At 56.6% G+C, this 24,971-nt stretch overlaps 1 protein-coding gene across 2 annotated transcripts in view; it reads right to left on the reverse strand.

Annotated features, from left to right (window-relative positions):
• Positions 1–18,590, reverse strand: part of AGPAT3 (1-acylglycerol-3-phosphate O-acyltransferase 3) — a 67,975-nt gene extending 49,385 nt beyond the window's left edge. Inside the window, exon 1 of one of the 2 annotated variants that reach the window (XM_012779077.2) lies at positions 18,440–18,590. The gene's annotated coding sequence lies outside the window, so the exon portion shown is untranslated. Of the gene's footprint in view, positions 1–16,531; positions 16,552–18,439 lie in introns of those variants that run through there. The other variant, XM_012779078.3, reaches the window with a different exon arrangement.
• Positions 18,591–24,971: the final 6,381 nt, after the last annotated feature.

Here is a 24,971-nt window from a genome sequence, read left to right on the forward strand (position 1 = left end):
GTATTGTGAGTGTGTATTGTGAGTGTGTATTGTGAGTGTGTATTGTGTGTGTGTGTGGACTGTGTGTGAGTGTGTATTGTGAGTGTGTGTGTGTGGACTGTGTGTGAGTGTGTATTGTGTGTGTGTATTGTGTGTGTGTGTGTGGATTGTGTGTGTATTGTGTGTGGTTTTGTATGGGTGGTGTGTGCTGTGTATGCCCGTGTGGACTGTGTGTGAGTGTGGATTGTGTGTGTTGTGAGTGTGTATTGTGAGTGTGTGTTGTGTGTGTGTGTGGACTGTGTGTGAGTGTGTATTGTGAGTGTGTATTGTGTGTGTGTGTGGACTGTGTGTGAGTGTATTGCGAGTGTGTGTTGTGTGTGTGTGTGTGGACTGTGTGTGAGTGTGTATTGTGAGTGTGTATTGTGAGTGTGTATTGTGAGTGTGTATTGTGAGTGTGTATTGTGAGTGTGTATTGTGTGTGAGTGTGTATTGTGAGTGTGTATTGTGAGTGTGTGTTGTGTGTGTGTGTGGACTGTGTGTGAGTGTGTATTGTGAGTGTGTATTGTGAGTGTGTATTGTGTGTGTGTGTGTGGACTGTGTGTGAGTGTGTATTGCGAGTGTGTGTTGTGTGTGTGTGTGGACTGTGTGTGAGTGTGTATTGTGAGTGTGTATTGTGAGTGTGTATTGTGAGTGTGTATTGTGAGTGTGTATTGTGTGTGTGTGTGTGGACTGTGTGTGAGTGTGTATTGTGAGTGTGTATTGTGAGTGTGTGTTGTGTGTGTGGACTGTGTGTGAGTGTGTATTGTGAGTGTGTATTGTGAGTGTGTATTGTGAGTGTGTATTGTGAGTGTGTATTGTGAGTGTGTATTGTGAGTGTGTATTGTGTGTGTGTGTGGACTGTGTGTGAGTGTGTATTGTGAGTGTGTATTGTGTGTGTGTGTGGACTGTGTGTGAGTGTGTATTGTGAGTGTGTATTGTGAGTGTGTGTTGTGTGTGTGTGTGTGGACTGTGTGCGAGTGTGTCCAGCACCAGCGGCAGCTCTGACGTCCAGGCCACCCGCACATCTGCCCACAGAGCAGGTGGCTTCAGCCGGCCTGCAGCCCTTGGTCACACGCCACCCCAGCCAGGGCGCGTGCCAGGTGTCTCTGGCCTCTCGCCGGCAGGAACGCGTGACCGGCCACCCAGACGCCTTCTCCAGGGAACCCTCCTCCTCGGCGTGGGCGTGTGGTCAGGACGGCTCGTCTCCTCGGAGGAGCTGAGCAGGGTGGACAGCCGCCGCGGGGCTGTGGGGACTGGGCCTCCTGTCACACTTGCCACCGGAGGACGGGGCCTCCCTGTCTTGTTCGCTCGGCGTCCTCAGGGCTGAGAAGGGCCCCGGCAAATCCGTGAACAAATGGAGCTGAGGCGGGCTGCACCGTGCGTTTGAGCCTGTCTGCCGGACCCGAGAGCCAGGGTCTGTCGCACCCACAAGCAAGAGTCGACGCCGGGCTCCAAACCCAGAGCTCAGCCGGGCCTGCAGGCAGCCAGGGAAACCCCCGACCCAAGTATTAATCTGCCTTTACTTCTGAGCTACTTTAATTCTCAAAGCATTAGACTGGCATCGTTCCTCGTCAGCAACGTGGCTTTGGGCGAGAGACCAGACAGGCCCCGGCTGCAGCGCCTCCCCAGCAAGCGCGACAGCTCCGCAAGCGCTTGCTCCTCCCCCTGCGCATTTCACGACCGACAGCAAACCTTCCCTCCTCATTAGGAGGTTCAGCCCCCTGTCCCGATCATGGGATCAATGACTTTAAGCATTGACTGCCATGCTAGAAAAAATTTTTTTCCTTGGGGCCACTGTGTTTTATTAGGAAAACAAAACAATCCTTTCTAATTTAATGAAAAATTTGTTATTTTTTATTGTTTGCTGTGTGTGAGTTATATGCAACTTGAAACACAGTTCTCCTGGCCCCCAGGGTGAAGAGCTGTGTGAGTCACATAAGCCTCACGAGGTCCCGGCCTCCAAACTAGTGAGTTAAATACAACTCACATGGCAGTTAGTGCGTTAACTTCCAAAAAGGGGAATTTTTTCCATTATAAAAAATTTACCCCAAATAACGAAGCCCACATTACAACAATCTATTGAATATTTGCCAAAAACAGCATCAAGATGCAGAGAAATCAGTAGAAATGTCCCGCCACTCGTGCCGACTGTCGGCTTCCTGGTGGTCTACGTGGATCCATGGGATGTGCCCCGTGCCCGCCTGCCACGTGGCGGGGCACAGGCCACTCCCCAGACACCCAACTCGCCTCCTCTGCTGTCTCCAAAGGGGGCTGGCGGGAGGCTGATATCTCGTTAAGAAAATAATTAACTCCGAGAATCAGCAACGTGGAGCTAATTACTGATTGACAAAAGCGCAGCCATCGACTGCCTGCTTTTATCGCTGACTGAGAGCAACCTGTCACAGGCGCTGAGAAACCAGCCGGACCGCCCACTGTCGCGCACGGCGTGGCGAAGCCCCACGTCTGGGAGTGCAGGGAAAAGCCAACTTCTTCCCTTCCCCGCGCACTCCACACAGAGCGCTCCCGGTCACCAAAGCCTGCGCCGTCTCCCCCACACCTGTCCTCTCCACCGGACGGCGGCAGGTGCCAGTGGCAAAAGCCCTGCGCCGGCGTCCCGCCCACAGGCCGTGAGTCGGGGTCCCGCAGCGCCCTCCTCCGGGTCGACGCACTTACCAGGGCGGCTCACAGAAGTCCGGGAAACCCCCATGTTCACCAGGTTACCGCGAAGGCTGGTGCAAGGAACACAGCCAGGAGATGTGCAGGGCGCGGCGTGCGGGGCAGGGCAGGGCGCTGGCAGCCGCCCTCAAGGAACCCACAGCGCGGACAGGGGCAGGACCAGCAGACGCGCCCCCACCGAGGGGAGCGGGCTGACAGGAGGGGAGGGGCAGAATGGGGCGCCCTCGCCTGAGCCCGCGGGATGGGGGGTGGCCGAGGCAGCCAGGTGCCTGGGAGCAGGAGGGCGGTGGGCGGACACGTCACGGCTGCTCTCAGCAGAGAAACAGCAGACGTCCAGCAAGGGGGGACTGAGGACCTTAGGTGAAGACATCAGCACTCAGTGACCACCAAAACAAGACACCAGATTCCCAGCTGTCAAGTCCAGTCCACCAAAACCCAGCTCAGAGCAAAGCAAAAGATCCAGAAAGGCTGAGAACAGAAACCACACACGGGGCGACACACATACGTGTGTTCACGTGCGTCCGCAACTCCTCAAAATGCGCAACGTGGACACAGCCCCGATCCAGACATATCCATCGTATCGACCACATCAACCAACACAAATAGGCTCAAATCACCAGCTAAAAGGAAGACATCAGGCCGGGCGCTGTGGCTCACGCCTGTAATCCTAGCTCTTGGGAGGCCGAGGCGGGTGGATTGCTCAAGGTCAGCAGTTCAAAACCAGCCTGAGCAAGAGCGAGACCCCGTCTCTACTATAAATAGAAAGAAATTAATTGGCCAACTGATATATATATAAAAAAAATTAGCCGGGCATGGTGGCGCATGCCTGTAGTCCCAGCTACTCGGGAGGCTGAGGCAGGAAGATCGCTTGAGCCCAGGAGTTTGAGGTTGCTGTGAGCTAGGCTGACGCCACGGCACTCACTCTAGCCTGGAAAACAAAGCGAGACTCTGTCTCAAAAAAAAAAAAAATAAAAAAAAAAAAAATAAAAGGAAGACATCAGCATATTGCCTTGCAAAACAAGCCCAGCTTCCACCTGCAGATACAGGCGCAATACCTAAGGCAAAGCAATTCAATAGGGTTGAAAATAAATGAATAAATGTATACTGTGAAAATGCAAAAAAAAAAAAAAGTCTTCAAAATCTTGATATTAGACAATAAAATATCAGGCCAAGTGGAATTAAATGAGACAAATCAGGAATATTTATAATGCTGGGAACTAAAATTCTCAGAGAAGATGTAACGGTTTAATATCTGCGCACCAAATAATCCAAAGGCACTTTTCATAAAGCAGAGATTCAGGGGATGTCATACAAGTACATCAAAACATGCTCAAAAAGGCATTAAGATCTCTCTCTCAATCCAAGGAAGAACAAGGGTCAAGCAGTAGGCACGTGAGGCTCTGGGAGACACAAACGGCAAAACTAACCAAGGTCGGGCCCGGGAACGGCGGCCCCGCACCGGCTCGTGCCGACCAACCCCCTTCAGCGCCCACGGAAACGCTCACGCCGCCAGCAGCAGAGAAACGTCCGACAAGCGCCAAAGAATAACTGCAACATGAATAATATGCCCTAGAAACTAGTGACAAGGTCAGAAAACAGAAAGGGCCTTCCACATTGAAACTTAAACATTGTCTTTGCAGAGTATTTGTCTCAAAGGGAAAAAAGAAATAAAAACTGAAGAATTTTTTAAAAATTTATTAATAAAAAGTAAAGCAGTGCTTAGAGGAAAAGTTAATCCATTAAGTCCTGTACATCTTTAGGAACGGAAGCATGAAAATGGGAGAATTGGGCCTCCAAGTCAAAAAGTCAGAAAATTACAAAGTAACTCCAGGAATTAATAAAGGTTAAAGCAAAAAAGCACAATTTAGAAAAAAAAATATTGATGAATAGCTAAATTAAAAGGTAGTTTTTGAAAAAAAATCAAGAAAACAGTAGGCTACCTATAGCAGCAAAAAAAAAAACCAATCAGGAAAACAAAAATATATAAAAATTATGTAGAGAGAATGATAACAGAGAATCATCAAAAGAAAAATAAATTTGTTAAAAGCCATGCAAATAATTACACATCTCTATGCAAACCAATTTGAAAACCTAGATGAAATGGAAAACTTTCTAGGAGAAAAATCATTTTAAAATGAGACCCACAGAAAAGACAGAGTCTAAACAGAATTATTTCTGGAGATTTTTATAGACTTCTTATAGATTTTTATAGAATTGAGAGGTCTATTTTACAGAATTAAAAGAACTTGTCAGAGTGTTTTGTGATAGTTAGCTCTGGAAAGGGACACCAAGGACAGAGGACTTCACAAGAGAATTCTGCCAATAATATAAGAACAGACTATGTTAACATGATTTAAACTTCTCCAGAGCATAGACAAAGAAGAAAAACTTCCAGACGCCTTTAGTGAGACAAGTGTGACGTAGAACTCACAATGAGAGAGGGCGCCGTGGCTCACGCCTGTAATCCCAGCACTCTGGGAGGCCGAGGCGGGCGGATTGCTCAAGGTCAGGAGTTCAAAACCAGCCTGAGCAAGAGCGAGACCCCGTCTCTACTATAAACAGAAAGAAATTAATTGGCCAACTAAAATATATATATATAAAATTAGCCGGGCATGGTGGCGCATGCCTGTAGTCCCAGCTACTCGGGAGGCTGAGGCAGGAGGATCGCTTGAGCCCAGGAGATTGAGGTTGCTGTGAGCTAGGCTGACGCCACGGCACTCAGTCTAGCCTGGGCAACAGAGTGAGACTCTGTCTCAAAGGAAAAAAAAAAAAAAAAACTCACAATGAGAGAGGGTGCAGGAGGGAGAAGGGAACCTGTCTAAGCCCGTTCTCCAGCAGCCGTGGTATGAGGACGTGGCCCACGCCCGCCCAGGGTCTGAGAGCCCGTCTCACGAGAACGAGTCCGCGGCGGCCTCACTGTCTCCCCCCCCCCCCAATCACGACAGGGCGGCGCGAGCCTCAGTGCAGAAGCGTCCCGTCAGCCGCGTCCCCTAAGGCCAGTCGCCACACACTTGCAAAGACACAGAACAGCGCCACTGTCCTCAGCAACCCTGGAAGACGTAATTCTTCTTCACAAAAACTGTTACCTGCACGTGAAGGCACAGTGGGCTCGTTGCTGCTGCCCCCTTAAGAAAAGAGATCCGAAGGCATCAAGGCCACCGGGGCCCCGCACTCGGGCCCCACAGGTGTCCTCGCCTGCTGGGCGGGAGACCAGCGGCGTCCACGTCTGCTGGCAAGGCCGGGCCCATGCCGCCGGCTCACACGTGAGCGAACACGCAGGCAGACACGCACACAGCACCAATGCGGGTGGCCTCGCCCTCCTGACTTTCTGAGGCTCGGGGCAGCAGGGGCAGTGGGAACAGGCCTCCTCAGGGTTCCGCCTTGGCCGCCTGAAAGCAAAGGCACACGCGTGAACGCACCTGCCGGGCCCGGGCAGATGCGCGTGGGACCCAGCGACACGCAGCCACCTGGGCAGCAGGTGCTCGGGGAAACGACCACCACACGTCAACGTCCTTTCCCCATTCACTGAACTCGCCTCCGACCGCAGCACACGCCGGCCCAGCCCACCGCGGGCCCCGCCGACAGCTCCTGAGGGAACTGGCCTGAACCACGGGGGAGCCACTCCAGCCACCACTCGCCGCACCCCTCAACCTCGCGCCGAGTCTGCCCGCCCGCGGCGCGCCCTCCCGCACAGCCACGGCGAAGCGGCTCACGAGAACATCGGCGCCCCGCGCGGCCTCACAGCCGGCCGGCGTTCCACGGCCCGCTGCCCGCAGCTGCGCGCGGCCGGTCTGCAAACCAGCTCTAATGGAGGCTGGCGCACCCGAGGTCGCTTCTCGAGCATCCGTGACCGGGAACAGGGTGGCTCGCAGTCTTCTCTGTGCAGGGAGGCCCGGCGGCCAAGCTGCCTCCACCCGGGGCGGTGGGCGGGTCCCGCCGGCTGCAGCCGCGCCTGCTCCCCTGACCCAGAACAGTCTCTCCCCAGCCCAGCGCTCCCGCGGAGACGCGTCTGGGAAACTGGGCCAGGCCTCGCACAGTGCCCGTGCTGCAGGTGCATCTAACCGGCCCACCGCCGGAGGGCCGCGCTGGCCGCAGAGGGGCAGACGCCGACGCTATCACACCACATGTCACAGTGCACGCCGTAACAACACGCCCCTGACAGCCAGCTCCCAGTCCTGCCACCCCCCCCCCCGCGTCTGCTCCTGCAGCCCAGCCTGGACACACGCCACGGACCCTGCCCCGGCCTGCAAGGCCCCTCTCCTGTAGCCGGGCTCCGACCCAGCAGCCCTCTCCCCCCAAACACCTGCTCACCCCGCCCCGCGCAGAACGCCTCCCACCAGTGCCCCGCCCACTCCCCGCACCCCACGGCTGGGCCTGGGCCACGCAGCCACCCAACGGGAGGCCTTTTCCTCTGCAGATCAGCCGATCTAAGAGCCTGGCAATCATAAGCAGAGACAGAAATCTTGTTTGGTTTTTTTTTTTTTGAGACAGTCTCGCTGTGTTGCCCAGGCTAGAGTGCCGTGGCGTCAGCCTAGCTCACAGCAACCTCCAACTCCTGGGCTCAAGCGATCCTCCTGCCTCAGCCTCCCGAGTAGCTGGGACTACAGGCATGAGCCACCATGCCCAGCTAATTTTTTCTATATACATTGGTTGGCCAATTAATTTCTTTCTATTTATAGTAGAGACGGGTCTCACTCTTGGTCAGGCTGGTCTCAAACTCCTGACCTCGAGCAATCCTCCTGCCTCGGCCTCCCAGAGTGCTAGGATTACAGGCACAAGCCACTGGGCCCGGCCTGAAGTTTATTTTTTCAAAAGGCCACAGGCCCCGATGGGTCCCGCACTCCCACCAGCGCGGCGTCACTGAGGAGGCAGCGCCGGCCCCGAGCACCCGGGCGCCCCGGCAGCAAGGCCTGTCTCCCTGACGCTCTGGAACCGGACTCTTCGAGCCGGACGGGCACCCGGAGGCCCTTCCTCAGCCTCCGCACGTGCCTGAGGGCAGACAAGGGCAGCCCGCCCGCCCAGCAGCCGCGTCCGGGCGTCCGGTCCCTGCGACAGTCGTGCCCACACCGCACACCGCGTGTGCCCCGGCCGGCGAGCCGCCCCTCTCCGACGCTGCCCTCGGGTCTGCTGCGCGGTGACACGACTCGGCAGCAAGGAAACCAACGGCTGGCGCAGGGACGCGGCGCTGACGGGACGCCGTGGCCGGACGCCGGCTCTGTGGAGGCGGAGGGCTGGTGCCGGCTGAGGGAGGACCCGCCGTCCGGGGCGGCCCCCCGGCGCTCCAGAAATGCCCCGGGAAGCTGTGATGCAAGGCCGGGTCCTCGGCCCCGTGCCACCCCACCTGGTTCCTCAAGAACAGTCTCAGAAGGCCGGCGCGGGGGCTCACGCCTGTAATCCCAGCACTCTGGGAGGCCGAGGCGGGAGGATCGCTTAAGGTCAGGAGTTCGAGATCAGCCTGAGCAAAAGCGAGACCCCATCTCTACTAAAAAGAATAGAAAGAAATTAATTGGCCAACTAAAAATATATAGAAAAAATTAGCTGGGCACAGTGGTGCACGCCTGTAGTCCCAGCTACTCAGGAGGCTGAGGCAGGAGGATCTCTTGAGCCCAGGAGTTGGAGGTTGCTGTGAGCTAGGCTGACGCCACGGCTCTCACTCTAGCCCGGGCAACAGAGTGAGACTCTGTTTCAAAGAAAATCTAAGTCTGTTTAGAGAAAAAGAGGGAATCAAAATATATGCAAGAAAAACAACACAACAAAAGAGAAGAGACAGAATTTGAAAAAAAAAAAAAAAAAAAACCAGAGAACTTTTAGGAGAGAAAAATATAATCATTAAAATGAAAATAGTAAGAAACAGGTTAAATAGCAGATCAGAAAGAGATGAAGATAAAATTGATAAACTGGAACACAGACCAGAAGAAATAACCCAGAATGCAGTGCAGAAAGACGACAAGGTAAAAAACACGAACGAGGGTTTGCGAGGCTGGGAGCACGGGTGAGAAGGCCCAGCACAGGTGCAAGCAGCACGGCCATCCTCCTGTCCACGGGGCCACATCTGTGGATTCCACCAACTCTTGATCAAAGATATTTGGGGGGGGGGGTCCACAAAGCTACAGAAAGCAAAACTTGAATTTGCACACAGCAACTTGATTCTGAACATACATGCAAAAAGTTCTGAACAAAATAATAATAAACCAATTATAATACTGTAACAAACAAATAATATATCACAGCCTTGATATGATAATTCCCAGAAAAAGAGATCTACTCATGTGAATCACCAAATTAACAGATAAAAGGAGAAAAAAATCCTATGATCCTCTCAACACATGCAGAAAGTTCTGATAAAGCTCAACGAGAAGTAAAACATTCTTGGCCGGGCGCGGTGGCTCACGCCTGTCACCCTAGGACTCTGGGATGCCGAGGCAGGAGGATCCCTCAAGGTCAGGAGTTCAAAACCAGCCTGAGCAAGAGCGAGACCCCGTCTCTACTATAAATAGAAAGAAATTAATTGGCCAACTAAAAATATATAGAAAAAATTAGCTGGGCACGGAGGCGCATGCCTGTAGTCCCAGCTACTCGGGAGGCTGAGGCAGGAGGATTGCTTGAGCCCAGGAGTTGGAGGTTGCTGTGAGCTAGGCTGACGTCACGGCACTCACTCTAGCCTGGGCAACAGAGTGAGACTGTGTTTAAGAAAAAAAAAAAAAAAACATTCTTGGAAACGAGAACATTTTTAACCTGAGAAGAGGCATCTACAGAAAAGTAAGCCTTCTCTTTTTGGTAATTCCATGGTTTTGAACAGGGAACACAGTGCTGGTCCCTCCCTGCTCCCATCCCACGCCTGGCAGAAGGGCCGCTAGATTCCCGAGTCTCCGTGCAGCAGGTCAGGGCTGCGGCACAGGAGATCAGAAGACGTCCTTCCCCCGGCGCTGCAAGCCCTGCGTCCTGCCTGGCCGCGTTCCCTGGGAGCCGCCACGAGGCGCAGGACGCCGCCTCCCGACGAGGGTGTGTCCTGCTCTGCGCCGTGGGCACCTCCTGGGGCGTCGAGCAGTGCCCTGTGCCCAGGACCTTGGCCTCGGCCAACGCTGAACCACACGGCCCTTCAGAGGCCACCATGTCACCACGAGGTGCCCCTGCCCCCCCAGAGCCCCCGGGCAGAGCTCTCGGACTTGGGAGGTCCGACCGCCGGTTCCCAGGAGCGCCACGCTCTCTGCCCTCCCGCGCCCAGCCCTAGTCAACAGTGCTGCGAAGGTCACCGCTGCCGGGAGACCCGCCCACACGCCTGCACCAGGCGGCAGGCCCCCGCTGCGCCCGCGTGCAACATGGCTCGGCTCACCCAGGTGCGCCCTCCGGATAGCGCCCGCCCGCCCACCTTCCCCCCATGTCCGGGACCCTCGGGCGGCACTTTGCCCAACCCCCACGCCCCTCGGGCGTCCAGGCGCTGTCCCAGAGCCACGGGTACAAGCAACGTCCCGAGGTCTGGGTGGTCCCGAGGTCGGAGCCCAGGCCCTGCAAGGACAGCCCGGCTGGATGCTAGTCTGTGGCCACCCCTTCTTCCCAGGGACTCTTTCGGCTGAGGCTGGGGTCGGGGATTGCTGGGGAAGTGCAAAGGCCACCTGCCTGTCTGTCCTTCGTGCCCAGCCAGCTCGCTGTGCCCTGCTGGGCCAGGGTCCCCGGGGTCACAGGGAGGCTCCTGTCCCTCTCAGCCAGCTTTCCTGCAAGGGCGGCACAGCTTCCCGAGCCAGCAGTAGGGACAACCGCCGCGCTGCCGCCGGTGTGTGCACTTTGGCTTCTGCTTGTGCACATTTGGCTTCTGCAGTGTTTCCCCAAAAATAAGACCTGCCCGTAAAACAAGCCCTAGCAAGATTTCTAAGCGGTTGCGTAATAGAAGCCCCACCCCAAAAATAAGCCCCAGTGACGGGCGTGGCTGCGCAGCGCATCTGCACAACCCGTGCATGTCGTCGCGGAGCGGGAAAGAAGACGGGCAGCCCTTCTCACCCGCCCCGTGAGAGCTCTAGTGCTCGACAGGAGAGATCGGGGCCGATGGTTCTAAGGGAAACAGAGTCGCAAGAGATTCAGGATGGAGTTCGGGGTTTGGAGAGTAAGGACGATGTTCCAGAAGAAGACGACTTAACTCTATTTGAATAAATGTAGACGGTTGTACCGTACTTAAACAAAATAACACGTCCCCTGAAAATAAGCCCTAGGTGTCTTCTTGAGGAAAAATGAGTATATGACCCTGTCTTATTTTGGGGAGACACGGCAGGATGCCTGGGGGGACCCCCTGCCTGTCTCCCGCACCGCAGCGCTCCCCAGCCCTGTCTGGGAACCTGCCGCTGGGCGCCATGCAGGTGGAGGGGACACTCGTCCCCGCGCAGCTCAGACCTCCACACGCCACACGCCCACGGAGCCCACACCCGCATCAAGGAACGCGGCGCGGCCGGCGGCCGGTGGCCCCGAGTGCGTCCTCCGGGGCCTCCCTCCCAGCGCGCACGCCCACAGACACGCTCAGGCCGCGCGGGCGCCCCGTGTGCTCAGCGTCAGACCCTGAGAGTCGCTTTCGGCCGCCTGTAGTCGCGCCTCACTCTTCTCTCCATCCCGCGGCCGCGCCACGAGCTGCTCTGTCGTTTTCTCCGGAGACGGCGTTCAGAAACGCCCGGGGTTTCACTCTGACAAACGGTGCCGCCTCCGGGGAGCAGGCGCCTCGCGGTGAGGCCGCCGCGGTGCCCGAGGCCGCTGCCCCCGCACTGCGCCAACACCCGGCCCCGGGCGGGCGGCCGCTGCCCACTGCGCTCCAGGTCGGCCTCTCCCCGACGACTCACGGAGGTAAATCACGCTTTTATCGGCTTATTTTTGTTTCGCTCTGTCTGCATTTCCCACCCATGGCCTCCCCCTGTGGCAGCGGGAAGATTCAGGACCAGGCAGCCAGCTTGTACCAACAGCAGAGAGGGGGACATCAGGGACACGTCCCTGAAACTGAGACCAGGACAAGGACAACCCTGCCGTGCCTCCATCAACACCGTGCAGGAGGCCCCGGCCCAGGCAGCGAACCGGGAAGGAGAATGCCAATACTGAAGGTGTAAGGAAGAAACAAAGCCGTCACCACGAATGTCCATGTAGAAAATCCCCAAGACCTACAAGCACGTTATAAGACGCGGCGGGTGACTGGCCACATTAAAGCGCTGCCCAAAAGTCAACTGCATTTCTTTGTGACACCAGCCGGGAGTCAGAAATTTCACAAATAAATTTTAAAAACACCATTTACAAAAGCAACAAAAATGATGCGGGCCCCTGGGGACAAACTCAGAGAGGGAGACGGCGCGGGGACGGTCGTCGGGCTTCGCAGAAGACACTTGGGGTGCCCTGTGCAGAGCCGGCTCTGGCGGGGTGAAGGACCTAGGTGGTGAAGGCAAACTTGAAACTTCTGCAAGAAAATGCAGAACGCATCTGTGACCCAAGGCTCGGCAAGGACTTCCTAAAGCAACGCTCAAAGGGCACTACCCAGAAAAGAGAGGATAAATTATACATTAAGTTAAAAAGTATCTGTTCACAAAAGAAAATAAAGAGACCTAACTGGAAAAAGTGTCTGACGCACACATTACAACAAACGATTAATATCCTGAACATACGACAAAAGGTATAACATACATAAAACAATGTAGATGAAAAAGGCAGAATCCAACAGGAAAATGGAGGAAGGACACGAACAAGAATTTCACTGAGGACAAAACACACGGGGTCATGAGACACGGAGAGGCTCAACTCCATCAGGCGGGCAAGTGCACACCGGGCCACGGCTGGACCACACTGTGCATCCACTCTCTTTGCAAAAACTCACGACCGTACCAAGTGCCCCGGAGTACGTGGACCAGCCTTACACGCGTTGGCGGCTGTGACGTGGTGCTGTTCTGGGAAACAGGCCTCCCTGAGGTCCGTCCCCAGGATACCAGGGGGCCCCACACAGGAGTGTCCAGGCACAGGACACGGACCTCCAGTGGGCACGGATGAAGACGGGAGTGCCCCTGCTAAGTGCACGCACCCATCCCGAGAACAAGGCTATTTTCTGCAGACTTTATCTTCACATAGAGCTCATCGGGGTCTCCTACAGGCACTTAGCGACAGACAGAGCTACTCCGTTTCCCCACCGACAGCCTGTTCTCTTGGTACTACTGCCTCCTTTCCTGTCCCGCCTCAGACAGCACGGACGACTCTTTTGGTTTATGTCTGCACGTAAATTCCTGAGTTTTTGCTGTTCGTTTATTGGCTCCCCTTGCATGCATTTTGCAGATGCCTATTTTGTCCTCAATTAATCAGCTTGGTTACTTTATTTCAAGAAATAAACAAATATTGTAGACCAGGGGTTGTAAAAATAATGGCCCATGGCTGAATTCAGGCAACATTTTCAGTTTGGCATGTGCGATTTGTTAAAAACAAATAAACTGCAAATGAAAATCCGGGTTTCTGTCTTCTCTCGGAAGACCAAAGAGCTAGTGACTCTGGTCCTGCACCTCGGCCCTGCTCCGCCCCTAGAGAGCAGCCCTGGGGAAGAGGCACGGCCTCCCCTCCTGGCCTCCCCTCCCCTCCCTGGTCTCACATCTGCATTTTCACTTCCCCGCCCCTACTGGGAATCTGTGTTTACAATTTGCACGCATAGCTTTGTTCACCAATAAAAAACATTTGCTATTCGATAACTCAGGAAGAAAACTTAAAGAGAAGCAGTAAAAGGTACAAAGCAGTTGGGACTCCAGGAAATACCATGCTAGCCTGGAGCTAGAACTGAACTGCAGCCACAAACATATTTTCCAGCAAACGTTCTAGAACTTAAGTTACAGTAGTACGCTTCCTGATTTAGAAAACTGAAAATAACCTCTGTGCACTAAAATACGTGTGCTCTCCAAAATCAAAATAAAGAAAGAGAAACGTGTGCGCTCTGATCTCCGCATCCACTTGGAAATTGCCGGCTCCTCCCGCCCGTGCGCCAGCTCGCCCCCCACGGCACAGGGGCCCGGGCCGTGGCCTGGGGAGGCTTCTGTGACCACGGGCTTTTCCTAAAACTAGTCCCAAATGTCGCCCGTACCGTGAGGTGAGTAACGGTCTCGATTGCTTTTCCTGCGTGCTTCTGTTTTTGTGGATTACCGAAAGTCACTCAACTTTGTGTCTAAGGCCGGCGCGGAGCTCGGCTGCTCAGGCCTCCCTGCCAGAGACAGCGGGCTTCGGGTGGCGGGTGAGCCGGCAGGTGAGCTGACGGCCTCCACCTCCAGGAGCCTTCAGGACTCCGGGGCGGTCCACTCGGCAGGCCCCTCTGGGTGGATGCCAGCCCAGGGCTGGCACTGGGCGGGTCTGAGGCCTCTGCCCCCCCACAGGTGTCAGACCCGCCCCCAGGTCTGAGCCCCTCCTGCTCACCCTTCCTCCTCCGCATCAACCCAAGCCCATGCGGTCTGCATTTAACCATCGGACTTCTGTCTTATTTTGGCAAAAATCATCGCTATATTATACCGTATCTCGCAAGGCATACCAATTAATTTCTGGACGGACGTGAGGATGTGTCTCCCCCATAAAAGGCACATTTGTTCGTGCAATCAATCACTGCAATTAGACGAGGACAACGGCCTAAACCAGAAATCAATCCACGAGGCGCTCACCCCCACCATCAGCACATTCCGCATATTAAAAGTCGATACACAGCGCTTCGCTGTCCTCCCAACAACGCGCCATGAAAACCCGAATTTACATAAACCGAATTTGTTTTCTTCCTGGCTGCCCGTCAGATGTGGCGTGTATCTGTCTGTCCTACCGCCGCAGGGGAGTTCACAGCCCGAGTCCCGTGCGGCCGGGGAGAAGTTTTACAGTGAGCATGTGTGTGAGGCCAGCGACTTAGTTTCTGTTTAGAAATGTAGATTCTCAGCCAGGCGCGGTGGCTCACGCCTGTGATCCTAGCACTCTGGGGAGGCCGAGGCGGGCGGGTCGCTCAAGGTCAGGAGTTCAAAACCAGCCTGAGTAAGAGTGAGACCCCGTCTCTACTAAAAATAGAAAGAAATTAATTGGACAACTAAAAACATATAGAAAAAATTAGCCAGGCATGATGGCGCATGCCTGTAGTCCCAGCTACTCGGGAGGCTGAGGCAGGATTGCTTGAACCCAGGAGTCTGAAGTTGCTGTGAGCTAGGCTGACGCCACAGCACTCTCTAGCCTGGACAACAGAGTGAGTCTCTGTCTCAAAAAAAAAAAGAAAGAAAGAAAGAAAGAAAGAAATGTAGACTTTCATATACTGAGTTTCCTGAGCATCCAGGTAGCTTGACAGAAAGAATGATGCCTCTGGATTCAATCAGACCTTTGTCTGAAACCTGGATTTGCCCGGCGGGGCGCCCGGCCACGCTCCCCGGCGGCTCCCACATCCGTGTCCTCCCAGGCCTGCGTGACGGGGCAAGGCGCTCTCCTCCATGGCGGCGGGGGGAGGGGCAGCTGTCGTAGTCTTTACAGCATAATAAGTAAAGCACAAATTATAGAGCAGGGCACGAATTTAACGTCGGCGCATGCTTATAAAATGTCCCGGTCAGTAAACAGGATGTGGGGGACAGGCAAGACCCCGTGTCCGGCAAGAAGCAGGAGGGCGGACGGGCGGGGCTGGCAAAGGGATCTCCCCATGGCGCCTGCTACTGCGGCTCATTTCATGGCTCATCACTGTGGCTACTCATCACGGATCTCACTCCCCACGGCTCTCCGACAGGAATCGGGACCATCCCCATCAATGACGCATGGCCTCCCCAGTCACCTGGGGGCGGGCCCTTGGGCTGCTGGCACACTGTCCCGCCACGAGCACCCAGCTTCAGTTTTGGTCCGAAGTGACAACAGCTCCCTGGACATCATGTTGCTCTCAATTCACTACCACTAACATCTAAAATGTATCCTTTCTGCACTCCTTCTATCTATGCTTGGGGGGAAATGTGGCCAATTAAACCCCAGAATCCCCGTCCTCTGATGGCCAGGTACAAAGGCAGCCCCGCGGTGAGAACTGACACCAACCTCCACTGTCACCTCTGCCTCTCCACCTCGAAACCCAACACGGTGTGTCGTCCCCTGTGCTTTGCTTGACAGCGATAATCAGAATACGGTGAGTTATTCTAAATAACTACCGGTAAATGAAAGACTAGCAGAAGATGAACCGCTAATACATTTGCCTAAAACGCAGCCTTTTGAAATTAGTAACTTGGAATTAATCTTAAACGTTATTATGAAGCGGTTTTAGGAAGGACAGACCAAGGCATACTTCATTTCATTTTACAATTTGAAATAACTCATTTAAAAAAACCCCAAACATTCTTTGGTTAACCAAAAGTAAAATCGTACTAAATTTCTGAGCAACTCTTTTACAAAATTCAGCCCGACCTTACGGCATCATAAATTTCTCAATGAGAAGACCGAGAAGCTAAAGATCTCACATAAACGAGTCATTAGAAAGGAAACGGCGAATGTAGCCAATCGCATCCCAACCTTTGCTCTATAAATATCAGCTAGCCACAACGTGCGACCGTAAAATTGTCACATTTTTACCGAGGCCAGAGAGGGAAGAAAAGAAGGGCAGAAGCCAAAGAGTTTGCCAGGTATGGTTCCCACGGTGGGGCTGGGAGGGGGGGCAGGGCTGCCCTGCAAGGCCAAGTAGGGCTAAGAGTCAAGGGAGGGGCGAGCGACTGCACAAGTCAACCAGAGCTACCTGGTCAGGTAAGTGTGCCTGGATGAGTTACTGACACCCCTCCCCCCAAACCAGCAAACTGGCTCTTCTCCAACACAACTTCTGCTTTCCTTCTCCCTGCTGATAAGAATTCCGAGGTTTCCCACCTACCTTGGCCTTGGCCAGAGATAATGTACGGGCTCTGGCACGCTGGCCTCTGGCACGCTGGCCGGTCTGGGAAGGCTGGCGCCCCTGGGATCTCGGCGTAAATGCCCCTGTGCCGTTTGGGGCATAACCTTCAGCTGGTCACTAACCTCTGCACTCTCGGGCCGCGCTGGTTTGCGAGGGCGAAGGGCAGACCGGAGGCCGCGTGTTGGCGCGTCTAAACAGCCGATGCCTGTGTGAGCGCCCACAGCCAACCAGCATCGCGAGCAGGAGGAGACATCATGGAACTGATCCCTCCCGTGGACGATCTGCTTCCAACTTGCAAAGTAAAGCAGTAACTCTGAGTGCATTTCCCCAGCCCAGGCGCACAGACGTGGGTAGGGACAGGCACGGGGCGTCACCTCACCAGAGGCCGCCTCGCCCAAAGCGCGGGCCAGCCTGGGGCGGGGCAGCACACGCCCCGGGCCGACTCCAGAACCCATACTCCTGGCACTTCCAGCATCTTCCTTCACCATGCTACCGCCCTCGCGGTTTTAAGCCTGTCCTCGCTGGCAGCCCAACCTCCTGGCAGCTGCAGCCAGGTAGGGCCACACAGGCGGAGGGGACGGCAGGCTCCCACGGAGCACAGAAGGCACCTGCACCCTCCAAGGCCAAGAGGGGCCGGTTCACTGAAGGCTGTGGCATGCAGCGCTTTTGAAACAATGTAGCCAACGGGACTCCTCCGAGTGAGGAGGAATGGATACAGCCCGGAGTTGTAACACGCTAATCTGCAACTGTGCAGAGAAGTCATGGCTAGAAAGGGGGAGGGGGCAGTGGGGAAGGATCAAACTGGAGAAGGGCCGAATCCCAGGAGCCCCAGGGAGGATGACGGGCCTGCTCAGCTGCCACCTAAAACGCCGTGGAAAGCTCCAGGTGTCCCTTTCATGACACGGGCCCACCCCACTCCCACGCAGCACCCGGGCTTTGGCTCCTGGGATGGTGTCCCGGGTTCGAATGGGGGGGCCACGGAGTGTCCTAGTCCGCCTCTAGGCCAGCAGCCCACCTTTTCCTTCTTGTGACACCATGATATTTCCCAGGAAAAAGAACCCGACTGTTTTTTCTCTTACACAAGACTTTTAATATTGTGCTTTAAAAAAAATAAAAGGCCTGGAAAGCCATTTATGAAGGCATTTTTTTTCCCTATTTCACTAAACTTCTCTGGAAGTTAAAAAGAGCCCTACGATTTTTCACCGTAGCTTCAAGTACTAATGATCCTCCTTTCCTAAGTCCCAGGGATCGGCGGTTCTGGCACCCCGAGGCCCCGGGAGGCATTTTCCTGAGGCCCGGGGAGGCATTTTCCTGCGAACGGCCCTTTGATCGGGATGACCCGTCACCTGACCACAGTGGAAATTCACAGTCCCTCCGTCCCGGCCAGGCGGAGCGGAGCCAGCGCGCCCGCAGTCCCACCGCAGCCCCCCCACCCCGCGGCTGAGCCCGCAAAAGTGAAACTCGCCCCAGGCCTCGGTGCCCCCGGGGTCCCGGGTCCCCAGCGCCCCGAAACCAGGCGGCCCGCGTCGCAGCATGGGGTGGAGCGCAGAGGGGTCCCCGGCAAAGTCCTGGAGAGAGGAGACGGGGCGCCCCCACCGGCAGCTCAGTCGCCCCCAACCCGGCCCTGCGGCTCCTGGGCCTCCCCGGCCTCCCGCGGGCGCCACCGGGCTGCGGGCGGCGGGCGGGCTGGACGGGGCCCGGCCCCGGGCTGGACCAGGCCGCCGGGGAGGCCCTGCGCCCGGGACCGACCCTCCGGCAGCCTCGCTCCGGCCCGCGACTCCCGCAGCGCAGCCGGCCCGCGGCGGGGAGGGGGCGACCTCGGGCGGCGGGGAAGGGGCGACCGCGGGCGCCGGGGGGCTGCCGGCTCGGGCGGGGCCTGCCGCTCACCTGCAGCCGCTGCCACCTGCTCGTCGGTCGCGCGGCGTCCCCGGCGGCCGGGCGGCCCCGCTGCGCCGCTGCGCGTCCGCCTGGGCCCGGCCGGGCCTGCGTCGGGCCTCAGCGAGTGCGGCGCCCGCCGCCCCCGGCCCCCATCCCGCCGGCCCGCCGGCCCCGCCCGCCCGCCGCCCTCCGCCCTCGCCGCGCCGCCACTTCCTGTGCGCGGCGCTCCCACAGTTCCGCCGGCGCGGGGCGGCCGGGGGACACGCGGGGGACACGGCGAGGGGCCGCGCGTGGGGCCGCGGGGACGGGGACGCGCGCGGGGCCGCGGGGAGGGGCCGCGCGGGGCGGACAGGTGCGGGCGCAGTGGGGGAGGGGCGCTTGCAGCCCGGCCGGCGTGGGGGTCGCGGGTCCGCTAACGGACGGCCGGCCGCGGTGGGGGAGGGGAGCCGACCCACGGGGGGGCGCGTGGTGCGGGATGCGCGCGGCCGCGGACCGAGCGGGGTCAGCGGGGGACCAGGAGGGTCGGCAAGGGCACGGACGGGTCGGGCACATGGAAGACGGAGACGCGGGAGGGCGCAGCGCGATCGTCGTGGGGCGGGTGGGGCAGAAGCCAGCAGGGCTTTCACCGGACCCCCCACACGTCCCCAGGGGGCCCTTGGGGCACCGGGGATGTTTCCGGGGCGTGAGCTCCCCCGAGTCGGCGGGGCTGGGGCCACAGCTCAGGCTGGGCTCTGTCCTGCCAGACCTGGTTTCAGGCCCGCGAGCTGCGCCCTTTGACTTTAAATCGACATCCGGCCCTGGAGGGAGGTTCCCCGAACCGGGCGGGGGCTGTTGCCCTAGAGCCGCCCCCTCGCCGGGTCACTGACCGCTGACCCGTCGTGGCCGAGGAGTCAGAGCCCACGGACAGAGGCCACCTGCGCTTCCCGCTCCCCACCTGGTGGGTGGCTGGTCCTAGAACCTGCTGGAGGGCGGCTGGCTGGGCAGGGGGCCGCCAGGACAGGACCCCCGGGGGCGGCGCCCTTCCTCTCCTGGTACCACCTGTGACCTGACGCCTGCTCACGTCCTCAGGTGCAAGGGGGACTTCATGTGCTGCCACGGGATTAGTTTGAAAACTATGTAAAATACCAAGTGCCCGTACTGTGTGCTGTATTTCCTTTTAAGCCTCCTCAAACTATTTCAGAAAACACTTAGAATGAAACAAAATAAGTAGGTGCACCTGCCCTACTCACAGTTCCTTTATTCTTGACAAAGAAGTTGTGATTTGCAAAGCTCAGGGAAATTTCATATTTCTAAAACCTTCCACCCTGCATTGCCACTTCTAGTAATCTCTGCCCCAAATAAATCCCTCCAGGCACCTGCAGGATGCCCGGGTACAAAGACCTGCTGATTGACAACGTTACCTGTAATTGCAAAGGGCCTGAAAATAACCAAGAGACACCCGGTTAAATAAACACCAGAACAGTCACTTAATATTTTCAATGTACAACATTTTTCAAAAATTCTAATATGATAATTCTATGTACACTGATGTGGTATAATCTCCAAGACCTATTAAATTAAAAATAAAAAATAGAAGATGCAGAGCTGAGCAATGGATATACAATAATCCACTTTAGTGAAAAACAGCATATAAAGAAAAAAAAAAAACCCACACCCAATGTATGCATATATGTGTCCAGAAAGTTTCTGAAAAGATAAAACATGAGACTTACTGCCGGGGCAGGAGTAAGGAAATTTTATTGTGTGCTAGGCAGTAGGTGTTTAGATTTATGAGAAGCACACAGTTTACAATTATTCTTTAAAAACTAATTGAAATGCACATCATCATTTACACAGTTGGTGGCTCCTTAATCATTGCCCTTGTACTTTTAGATCAGCACAAAATGCTGTTATACTTGTCTCAACAGTGAAAAACTTCACCAATATCATCTGATCTTCATGGGTTAGAATCTGTGATCATTCAGACCCGAGCGGGGCAGGCTTTGCCCCGGAAAACCGCAGAGCATACAGAGTAAACATTTGCAGAGAACTTGGACGTCGGCCAACGCCCCTGACTGCTTATGGGGCTCTGTCGTGTGCAGGTGCTCAGATCGGCGAGATACGTGGTCATCCCCAACGTTTATTGAGAGCTTTTATATGGGTGGATTATCTGACTTAGCAAAACAAGGCGGTGAGGTGGAGGCTGGTGACATCCGTTCTCCATTTAAGGAGACAGGCACAGCAATACCCGCCAGCGTGCGGCAGGCAGCAGAGGTGACCGGGCTGGCTCCGGGGCCTGTCTCCGTCAACAACGCAGTAGCTTCTCACGACCCAGTAATGTTCTCTTAATAGAAGTGAAACGCGGTTCCCCAGCTTCCTAAATGAAAAGCGCTGGGGGCGGGGGCGGGGGCGGGCAGATGCTGACCTTGAGTATCATTTGTCCAGAGGGGAACCGTCTGCAAGAAGACGTGGGTGCCTGTGAGCTGGGCCCTGCAGGGGAGCTCCTTGTCGGTTGTTCGCTGCACTCCTCAGAATGAAAACCGAGCCTGAGAGGTGACCCCAAGGTCGAACGGCAGACCGCTGCCCACCCGCAAGCCCGAGGGGTCTGTCCGGTTCCGAGATGGCCTCGCTGGAGAACCTTCCCACCCGGCCTCCCCCACGCCCAGGCGCTCAGGTCTGGGCTCAAGGCGGGCCGGGGAGGGGACGGGCGGTGGCTGGCGGCGGGGAAGGCCCCCTGGAGCAGCTGGCCGGAGACATCGGGTCGTGTGACTGCCAGGGGAGCTGAGAGCCAAGGCTCCGTGCCAGCCTGTGCCCTTGGACAAGGGCATTACCCCTTTGGTCTTAGTTTCTTTGTCTGTGAAACCAGGAGTCTCGAAGCCCCAGGCTGCCCTGGTACCCGCGGGTGTGCCAAGAGAGCTGCCGGCCCTGGGGGTAATTCAGGCATTTTTAAAAGCCTAAGAATAAGCATATTTATCCCATGTGTCAAAATTTACCCAAACTAAAGATAATAGCTTTTCTGGAAATACAGGAACTCCAGTATGTGAACACTAAGCTCAGTTGGATAGATGTCAGATGTTTTTGCTTAATATGTAATAGGAAAACAACGGCAATTTTTCAAATTATTTTAAACATAAACTTCTACAGAGGCCAAAATCACAAACAGGGGTTTTCACAGCAAAGAGATCGGAAACCCCAGGTGGCTACAAGACCTCACCCACAGAAATAACTCGAGAAACGGCGTCCAGTCTGACTCAGACAAGCCTGATGTCATCCCCCCTCCCAAGGGGTCAGTGGAAAACACAAGAGAGACTCACACTCCCGGGAGCCCCGGGGGAAGCCTGGCCCGATCAGCGTGGAGGTCAAAGTCAAGGTCACAAGAGCAGATGCAGCCAGTCCCCAAGCTGGGACAGATCTCAGCAGGTGGGGAAGCCATCTGCAGAGCAGAAGCCCTGGGTTTGAGTTCAGACTCCACCTCCTCCTGCAAAGTGGGGACTCCTGTACCTGCATGGTGTGGTGGCCACGCTGCCTCAGAGATATGGCCCTTGGAAACCGGGGCCTGGGGGCTGGTGAGCCTCGCAGCTGTCAGCAGTGGCTGCCACCAGCCATCGGCCTCCTCAGGGAGCCACACGGCAGAGTGCAGGGCAGGCAGCTGGGCCAGAGACTGGTCTCAGAGGTGACAGAGGGCCTGGCCAAGGGAGGGGCAGAGATAGGGAGACCAGAGCCAGGGTGTAGGGAACAGGCTCAGAGGCTTCTCCCAGGCAGCCCCTGCCAGCCCGGCAGGTGGGCCCTGGGTACCCCAGCCCGTGGCGGGGTGCTCTCAACGGTAGCCTTCGCTGGAGCCTGGCAGGCCCCACCTGCCATCCCGTGACTTTCACAGGCATTGCAAAGGCCCCCAAGCTCCTTGCACCCTAACCCCACTCGGCGTCCATTGCTGGAGGCCCACCTGACTGGGGGCCAGCCAAGGAACCCCCCGCCCCTTGCTGAGAAAAGCTGCGCCCGGCTCTGCGGACAGCTTTGGCGTTGGAGTGCCAGCGTGTGTCTCTGTGGCCCAGCCGCGGGTGTCTTTAGGTCAGTAAGGGAGTTCGAGGCTGCCCTGGGCAGGCTCCTGTCCACAGGGAGGGGGACAGGCCCACATCAGCTCCCCAGCCACCGATCCCTCTGAGGAGATGTGCAGTGAACGCCACTCCCCAAAGGAAGGCCCGTCTGCCTCCCGGCACCCGCCCACCCGACACACACACACACACACACACACACACACACACACACACACACAAGCAGAACCTTATTTATTTACTTGTTTATTTATTTCTAGGGACTGGGTCTTGCTCTGTCACCCAGGCTCGGGTGACAGGGGCGCGATAATAGCTCACTATAGCCTCAAACTCCCGGCCTCCAGCGATCCTCCCACCTCGGCCTCCCAGAGTGCCCGGATTGCAGGCATGAGCCACCTCGCCCGGCCCCAAAATTTTAATTGCTTTTTTGCACAAATTTTTTTTTTTCAGATTGTTCTCCGGGGTTTAAAAAATGTACATACTGTTTCTAAAAATTCACCTGTTCAGACGTGGCATGTTTCACGTGCGTACGAGAACCGGAGCCCACGTCACAGACCCAATCGTACCGTCTCTAATCCGCCAGAAGCAGGGAAGGAGTTAAGGCGCTGCTGTTGGCCGCGGAAGCATCCGGAAAACAATTACGGCTATGCAAGGGAGGAGCACCTGCCTGGTTTCCATGGAAGGCTACTCTTCGGCAAGGAAGCAGGTCATGACACCATTTGACCCGGAGTGAAATATTCTAAAAACCCAAATACTCTGAATAACAGAAGAACAGTTGTTTCTGGGAAAACGAGAGCCTCAGATAAGGCGCTGGGGCCACATCCCTCTCGCCCGGGGCCACGTGCTAAGAAAAAACGAGCCGTGTTTCACTTCCGGGAAGCAGTGGAGGCGTTTTAGGGCCCTTGCCTTCAGTTTCAGTTCCCATCTGATTAATTTCCCAATGTCACTGGTCACGTCGTTACACTGAAGAAAAAAAAAAAACAAATGATCTTTCAGGGTCAGGTCGGGCCGGGGCCGGGACCTCACAGCCTGGGGTTCATCCGCCTGCGCCCCTTTCTCGCCGGCTCCTGGGGTGCCCCCCCTCCCGTGAGCACAGGGCAGCCGGCGGTGAAATGGCAGGAATTTGCCTGGACAGGGCATTGGCAGGCAGGGGCAGCCGCGCTGCAGGAAACTGAATTTGCAGTCCCTTTGGTGGCTCTGTCGGGCAGGCTCTCGCCAGATGGTCTTGTCCTGAGCCCAATTTCCTTATGGTCACAGCTGGGGGTGGGCGCTGCCCGCAAGGCTCACAGCGTCTGGGAGGACGGGCGAGTTCGCACGCGGGAGAGCCACGTGAGGGGCTTCTCTGAGCTTCTGTCCCTGAGCTGCCGTCCACAAGGACACCTGCTAGGGGGCTGCCCCACCCCCGCCTCCCTCCTGCACGGGGGAACCTCACCCATCCGCCGGGGCGCACCCTGTGGACCTCTGCACCACCCTATCAGCCCGGCCTGCTGCGGCTTTGTGTTCGTACCCTGTACCCTGCACGCCCCTGCCCCTGGGGTCTGGGCAGGAGCCGGTCCCTGGCGTGGCCCCCAGGTGCCCGCGGCCCTGCCAGCGCCTGTCTGCTCGGACAGACGCGAAACAAGTTTTCACGGTTGGCAGGCGCCCGGCCCGGTGCTTGTGGGAGGCCTCGGGGGTGGGCTCCCGGGGACACTCACTTCGCTTGTGTGCTGGATGCGTCTCCCAGGTAGGGCCGAGTGACAAGGGCACGGACGGGTGGCCTCACACAGACATGGCCGTCTCACGTCCTGCAGGCTGGAAGGCTGAGGTCAGGGTGCAGCAGGGTTCCCGGTTCCTCTGGGGCCCCCCTCGCCTGGCAGTCGGCGTCTCCTCCCTGTGTCCTCGTGGGGCGTTCCTCTGTGAGCATCTGTGTCTTCCTCTCTTCCTGCAAGGACACCAGCCATGTCGGGTCCGGGCCCGCCCCGATGGCCTCGCCTCTTTGCAAACCCCTCACGAAGACCCGTCTCTTACTGCCTCACCTTGTGAGGGCCTGGGGTCCGGGACTCGCGCGCACGGCTGTTGGGGGGCACACCCCACCCCTCGGCCCCCAGCACGAGTGGTCTCTGTTCTCCCCGCCCTGTCTGTGACAAGCACGACTGACCTGGTGATGCTGAACGGTGTCTTAAATGACACGCTGTCTTGCAGGTGCAGAGCCACTAGGGGAGGGGGCTCCGCAAATGCACCTCTAGGGAGTGGCATCCAGAGGGAACGTGGAGGCCGGGCGCAGTGGCTCACACCTGTGATCCTAGCACTCTGGGAGGCCTGTGGGGGCGCCTCGATGGCGCCTCGGCGGCGTCTCAGTGGCACAACGAGAAAGGAATTTCCAGCCGGGCGCGGTGGCTCACGCCTGTAATCCTAGCACTCTGGGAGGCTGAGGCGGGCGGATTGCTCGAGGTCAGGAGTTCGAAACCAGCCTGAGCAAGAGCGAGACCCCGTCTCTACTATAAATAGAAAGAAATTAATTGGCCAACTAA

Source organism: Microcebus murinus, chromosome 1, assembly GCF_040939455.1.
Source record: "Microcebus murinus isolate Inina chromosome 1, M.murinus_Inina_mat1.0, whole genome shotgun sequence".
Lineage (NCBI taxonomy): Eukaryota > Metazoa > Chordata > Mammalia > Primates > Cheirogaleidae > Microcebus > Microcebus murinus.